General features: G+C 41.8%; 1 protein-coding gene across 1 annotated transcript in view; it reads left to right on the forward strand.

Annotated features, from left to right (window-relative positions):
• Positions 1-7,558, forward strand: part of MYB (v-myb avian myeloblastosis viral oncogene homolog) — a gene marked incomplete at its 5' end in the record, with an annotated part of 23,299 nt that overhangs the window by 13,878 nt on the left and 1,863 nt on the right. The window lies entirely within an intron of this gene.

Here is a 7,558-nt window from a genome sequence, read left to right on the forward strand (position 1 = left end):
GCTCAGCACCAGGATGGCCTTTCCCCGAGTGCAGGCTGAGGCTGCAGCAGAAATGTGATTGCAACTGATGGTCTGAAGGGGCCTCTAATCCTTACAGCCAGTTGTATGTCTTGGGATCTCTGGAATTAATTCAATGTGTGATTGTTGTCATGTAAGACAGCGTGAGGCTGGGTTTTAGGTATCTGTGCTTTTGCTGAGTGTTAGCAAACATATATTTACTCTACGTAAAATATAGCTGCTACATAGGGGCTGATCCAAAGCACACCAAAGCCCTTAGCAGCCAGTTTGCCAGCTCTTGTGGTCTTTAGATGCAAAACACTGCAAGTCATTCAGAAAACAAGACACAATATAGATAGTGATTAATTATCCTTCCACCACAACCCATATTTTTAAGGTAGATGAATAAGTAATTTTGTAGCCCTTCTCCATGTAGGAGAGTTAAAGGAGAGTGTCTCATTCCCCAAGGTCAGTCACTGTCAGAAAGGAAATTGTGACTTCATAATTCCTGACTTTCAAACAGATAGTCCACATGGCTAATCCTTTCTTTCCTCCTTCTTTCCAGAATTTACATTAGGGGTAATTTACAGTAGGAAGGAACGAACTAAGGCTGATTTTGATTAAGCATTTCTAGTTGCGCATTAAAAAGGGAGGTACGAAAATTTTACACATGTCCCTGTTTGGCATGGTTTGCCATGGAGTAGGTTTGTATTTTGCACTGCAGAATCACTTGATGAAAAACAGCTTTGGATAGTAGGGACTGTGTCTCCCCTCAACATGGGGGTGTCTGTAGGGGCCAAAGACTCATATTGCCTCTTGCTTGTCTGCTTTTTTCTCATGAACTGTGTTTTTTAGCTGCACCATGGTAGATGGCTAAGAGAAGGGCCTGAAGATCCACTGCCCCTGGTCTAGGGCTAGTATTTAGGGACTGAATTTAGCCCACCTCATGGCAAAAGAGCCTAGGTCTCCAGTTTTGCAGGGGGTTGCTGGAGCTCCCTGGAAGGAGACTGCTGATCCCCACGAGCTCAACCCTGTTGCCTTGCCAGTGTGCTAACAGCTGTCTGTGAGCCCAGCTAAACTTCAGGCTTCTCCATAGATTTAGGGCAACATTTTCAGGTAGCTAAACAGAGAATTCTGTGTGTTGTCCTGTTAGTGGTAGTTGCCTGCACTCTGGCTGTAATAAAAAAGAAGCATCTGAGCTGCCTGTAAAGTAGGATCTTTTGATCTTTAGTGTAACAGTGTTATGTTTCCTGCTATCTAAAAATAATTTCTTTACAAGCTGCTGTAAATGAAAGGGCTTGTTTAACCTTCTGTCCTCATTCATGCTGATTTTGTTCAGGAAGTTTACATGAGTCAATTTGTGGATCATTCTGGATTCCATTCTTCAGTCCTTGTTCAGGAAAAGCATGTTAAAAGTCAGGTATTCTCATTGTTTGGATAAAGAGGATTCTTTCTTAAGTAGGAACTGAGTTAAAAAAGGACTTCCCAACTCATTTCAGTGTTTAAAGCATGTTGAACTGATAGAGAAAGGAGTAAAAAGCCCCCAAATGAAGTTAGTATGCAGTTGCTTGGTGTACCAGTATGAAGGTAAAATTGTTCTCTTTGCTGATGAAACATTGAGCTTTTCAGCAAAATGAAATTTTAAATGAAGAATGAGGCTAGGGGTTTCTGTGATGGTGGCACAGACAGCTTTTTCATAATGAAATACAGACTTGTAACAGTGTAGTATTGTCTGCTGATGGCTGTGCTCTGTGATTTGGACTTGGTGTCATGGTTAAAAGTAATGGTAAGGCTGCTTAGCATCATGTCAGAGAGGAGGCCTTTGGCCCTGTGCAGCTCAGAAAGACATGTAATCTTGCTCTGTTTCACACCAGAAACTGCTGCTGCTCTGCCCCTAATGCTTCGCTTCCTCCATCCCAGTGTAGATGGACTTGTGTGATGAGGACACAGCATGTCTAAAGGGTGCAAAGTGATGGACAAGGTTAGCGTTTGTGCTTGATGTTGACTGGTAGCATTTTGTACATAAACAACCAGTTTTTAGCCTGTTCTTGTTCTATGCTTTCTACACTTGGCAGTTTGCAGTTTTGTGTATCGCCCTCATACTTGTACACATGCATATACACACAGTCTACAAACACTGGACTAAATCCATTGATTCCATGCAAGTAGACATTAAACACAAGGGAACTCATCTGGATGAAATTTAGTTGTGTCTGCATATGTTGACACTGCTGCTGTTAATATTTTGGGCCTGATCCAACTGTTCTTACTTAGGCAAATTCTCATTGACTTCAGTCCAAGGAGGAATTATAGCAGTCTGCACCTTGGGATCTTGCACGGAGAGGGAAGAAAGAAAGGGAGCACTAAATTTGTATTTTTTTAATACACTTGGTTCTTGAAATTCCATTTTCTGTTAAATTTGAACTTACACAAGAGGGAGGCAGTATATTTACTAGCCCAAAGTATTTTTCATTGCTTTAATAGTTTGCACTGCATTTACATAAAGATATTTGCCTAGCAATAAACTGATCAAAATGCTTGATTGCTTATTGTTTTGCTGTTAAATTCTGAAGAAGACAAGAGGAACAAATGTTCAAACAGATCTCTAAGGATTTTTTTAATGCACTTTGGGTGCATAACTGATCATATGCAATTTACTCAATAGTAACTGATGACCATATCAGATAAGACGATATGATTCATCGTCACTTAGGAGGAACAGCATGTTGCATCATTGACATGTGAGGTCAGGTAGCTGCATATAACAGCATTGGGAATATGGGGGAGTCAGTGTTGTACGAGGGCAATGGGAGAAGAAGCCCCCTAAGAAGAGTTCAGGCTTTATCCTCATTTATCCTGGCTAAGTCTGTCTAAGATGTTGGATGTAGAGGTAGTTGTGTACAAGATCTTTCTGGTAAGGTGTGAAGGTTTAGCCTGCCTTTTTGTCCTGCATGGCAAATCTCATGATTGTGCATTGAGTATTATCTTACTGACAGGAACAGATGTCTCACCAAACCTACAGGTTACCTTGGGGTAGACTTACACTCCATTGCATGGATCCCAAATAATTCTGTTTTATATTGGTGGAGTTAGTTGTAACCTATATTTTTGTCATCTTCACCATTGCATGGCAGGGAGATTTTGACCTTATTAGCAACTTCCCAGGGGTTAAGATTTTGGGATAACATGCTCCCTTACTGAGACAAACCGATGATCTGTAGGGAGCATGTGTTTGAATATTGCCTTGTAAGAGGTTACATAAAAAACTGTTTCTGGCCCTTCCTGTGTAAAAGTTACATTTTATTTCACATTATGTTCTGTAGCAGTAGCAATACATAATACAAACTATCCTAACAGAGACATTTTAACAGATAGAAAAGTAGGCTAAATCACAGACCTTCCACCTAACCCTGCAGGCTATCAAAAGACACCATGAAATGGAACCTTTTAAGAAAATAGCACTGCTTTGATATCTTCTTCCCCCAGTAACAAAGGAAACAACACAAGGTAGAAGCCCTGCAAGCTAAAGAGAATGTTCTTCAACCCCTAGCTCCTGTCACTTTCCATTTTTTAACCACAGACTGACACGTTTCAGCTTGAATTTCCTGACTTTCAGCGGTTTATGTAACCATTTTCTTTAAAGGGTAAGTTTAAAGGATTTTAAAACAGTTAGTTGGTTAACCTCTTTTCAAAGTGTGAGCTGTCATGAAGCTTAATTTTCTCAGTTTAAAATGTGAAATGTGTTTCATTTGCAGCTAGTTGTAAGACAGGAATGTCTAGGAAGGCAGCATGGCTTTCTCTGATTTTCCTTCATGGTGTTTTCAGGGCAAAAAGATCCTGAAATCTCATACTCTTCTTTGTTTAATCAAGGGAGAGTGGGGAGCACACTGTGTGTGAGACTTGCACAGCAAGGGAAGGTAGCCCCATGGGTTTCCCTCACTTGTGTTGCCTGTTCTGTTACCAGTGACTGATGTGTACAGGAAGGAGCTGTACTTGCACAGCTGAGGGAGTAAGAGGAATTTCAAAGTTACAGCTCAGTCATTGCATGTTTTCCTCCCAGGACAGCAGAATTTGGGTTGCAAACAGATCAGAAGTTACAGCTGCCCTGAGCAGGCAGTGGTGTCTCAGAAAGAAGAAAAGTGGCAGATTAACTATTAGTCATTTGCAGCAATGTATTCTGATATGTGGGGAAAAAAAATTACTTAAGGACAAAACTAGAAAGGGACTGAATATCCTAATGTGAGTTGAAGGTGCTTAGCCATTCCATATCTCTTCCATTAATCTTACATGGAAAGCTCATGCATCTTGAGCAGGAGTTTTGTCTGAGCAAGGGCTTCAGGGTTAAGCTCTTAAAAGTGCCATCAAATAGCTCTTCCTAGACCTGGTATCATGCTTATAAGAAAAGCCAAAAAGTTAGGACATCTTATTCTCTCACATTTAGCAAACTGTACTTCTGAGCAACTGGGAAAGCCCCAGAGTTTAGGAGGTCTGCTTTGCTCCCCAGAGGAGAATTAGCAGCATGAGCAGAAACAGTGCTCTGCCTTTGCAAATGAAGTAGAATTAATTCATAGTCACTTGAGTTTTTACGCAGTCTTTGCTGACTGGTCTTGATAAGTAAAAGGGCTTCTCTTGATTCTGCATCCTTACAGAATAGAAAGCTGTGTTGTTCTATGTGATGTCCATTGTGTTCTGCTAGGAAATTGTTTTACTGTTTCAGAAGGAGTTCTGCAATTCTGTTGCAAGCCTTCTCTTCAGCAGCACATTCTGTAAACTATCCATACCATGAAATCTGAGGGAAAACTGGCAAGAAATCTAGCTTTATGCAGAAGAGAAACACAATAAGAGACCTTTCAATAGCCTGGGCCTTCAAAGTATTTTAAACAGCATAGTATAGCTAAGTTAGTGGGAATAGGTGCAACACCAGTAACTTTGCTGGAGCTGCTGAAGATACCTGCCAGCACAGTAGAGATTTAAAATCTGTCTTGCCCAAGGATTTTTCGTACACTTCCATCAGTTTGGGAGCTCAGTACTGCAGGGCTGCAGCAGTGTTTGGATTTGGCGTCAGCTCCTAACACACAAGGTGTCCTAACACAGGAGCTTTCTTAAGCTACAGAGACAGCACTTGAAAAGGCAGTCTAGGCTATGAGTGCAGAAGGACTAGTTCTGTTAGAAAAGAACCTTTCCACAGTCTTTTCTTCCCTTACTCTGGTCTGTTTTCTCTAAGATGGTCCAAGTTTTTATTTAAAGTGCTTTAACTGGATATCCCAGTTGCAGTTTTGACAGTTTGTTTACAGTTCACATCTGCCTGAGGGTAGTTGAAGGCATATTACAGGATAAGTGAGGTAGTTTTACTGCCAGGAGAAGGATGTGCTGGTAGGATTATTGAAGTTAATAAAAAAAAAAAAAAGATTGAAAATAAGGCCAGGGAGAATGACATAGCTGGAATTGTACCATGGGTCTGTAATTTTATCCTATGGGAACTTGTAGTAGTATACCTTCTTCTCCTCCCTACTCCCTGATTTAACTCAAAGAGAGAAGAGAGTGTGGAAAAGAAAAGCACAACTGGAAGTACTGGCTGAGAAGGCTTAAGTTCTTTTAATTTACAGCAAAACTAAGACTAGTCTTCCACTCTGAGACAATGAAAAAGTTATGTATATATGAAAATAATTTACTGTGGAAATCCCTTTCATTCCCCACTGGCTAGAAATTTAGGTGCCAAAATGAACACTTCACTCCTAGATGACTGAATTTAAGTAGAATGAATCCACTGAACCAATGAAAATGTCCACCAGTTTTGGTGGGGTTTAGGTCAGGCCTTTCGGCTTTTGGTCACAACGTTCTTGTGTTTCCATCTATTGATTGGCAGAGTTGGACATTTAAATGTGACTGGGAGGATGCAATGGGCATTCTGCAAAAGGAGTGTTCTGACTGAGGTTTCTGTGCTGTTTTCCTGCGTTCCTCTAGCATTCTGCCTGGGTCTCATTTCCTCTGATGTGTTTGCTGAGCACTGCTACTGTCCTGTAACAGAGCCCTGTCAGTACTTGCTGTGATGCTGACATGGAAGGAGGCATTGTGGCATCCCTTTTTATCCTTTTTTACTAAGGGATCCTGTAGCTGTGTGCGACCAGGCCCGGGAAGGCGCTTTGCCTGGGTCGTGGGACCCAGCGCTCCCTGCCAAGGAGGGAAGGAAAACTTCTCACATCCGGATGACTTTCACACGTGCCTCTGGCACTGCACTGCAGGGCTGGCAAGGCAAAGGCATTGTGCTTTGTTTTGTGTTGGCTGCCGAGAGCCAAGGCTTCAGACAGAAAATGTTTATTAAAAATATCCACTGTAAATGTTATCAGAGTTCCCCAGGGTAGAATTGAGAACTGTCTTAGTAAATATGCTACATCAGAAAACATATTACTTTGGGTCAAATTCTGCTTTCTTCACTAGAGCAAAGCTCTCACCCCCATCACTGGGATGCAAAGTTAGTATCTTCTTACAAGTTTGTCACAAGAGGGGAAAAAAAAAGTGTAATACCTTTCTGGGAAAATAATACAAGGGTCAGAACTTTTTGAGGAGATTCTGCCTTGCTGTCCCTACAGCAAAATTTGTTTGAAGCAGATTGAAGTGAGGGGTTGAGCTGGTGCTCCTGTCACTCGCTGTGCCTGCTGCCCAGTGCTCCCCCAGGGTGGCCAAGCCCAGAGGGAGGGCAGAGGGTTACTGCCTGCCTGAGCAGCTTCTGCAGCGCTGACATCAGGTTAAATGAAGACCAGGCTTTCAGTGGAATGAGTGACATGTAGCAGCCTGCTGAGATGTTGGAGATACCAGGATACAGATTTTTTTTTTTTCTCCTGCTAAGCACATGGCTGTTAATACAAAGAGTTCAGTGTAGATACTAATGATTAAACCTAATTTATGAAATAGGGACACTCCTTGCCTGAAGTTACTTCTTTTTTAAAAAAATTGGCATACTGTGACAAATGGACTTTTCTTACATGTTTTCAGTTATTTAAGGGACTGCTGATCATTCATTTCTAGACCAGTGCATTGAAGCTTTGGGAGTTCACAGACAAATACTGGTTGGATACATATTTCTGTCCTTTCAAATGATAGATATTCTGGAACTGCCAACTGCTGTTGAGGTGTACAGAACAAATCCAACTTCTAAGCAAAACCAATGGCTTTGTACCAGGCATTAATTTGGTCCCAAATACCACTAAAACTGCAGGGAAAATTATTCACAGGTGCCTGAGTCCCACTGAGGATCAATAGGAGGTTGAGGGTTCCCAGCTTGTGTATATGCCTTTGGTGTTTAACCAAAGCATAAAAGAAGCTGTGGCAGGTTGCATGTATGCAGAAAGTATGTCACACCTGCTTTCTGGCCATGGCCTGTGCCTTAGGCTGAGCCACAGCACAAGGTATACAACCAGCCCAGGTTGAACTGCTCTACAAAAGAGGTGTATGGCCTGTTTGCTCACAGATGCAGCTTTCCCACAAAAAAGCTGAAGAAGCTCAATGATTTGAGGCCTGACCTGGTTCTCCTTCAGACAGGGAACTCCCACCAAAGTTCAGC

This window comes from Acanthisitta chloris, unplaced genomic scaffold (genome assembly GCF_000695815.1).
Source record: "Acanthisitta chloris isolate BGI_N310 unplaced genomic scaffold, ASM69581v1 scaffold4429, whole genome shotgun sequence".
Taxonomy (NCBI): Eukaryota; Metazoa; Chordata; class Aves; order Passeriformes; family Acanthisittidae; genus Acanthisitta; species Acanthisitta chloris.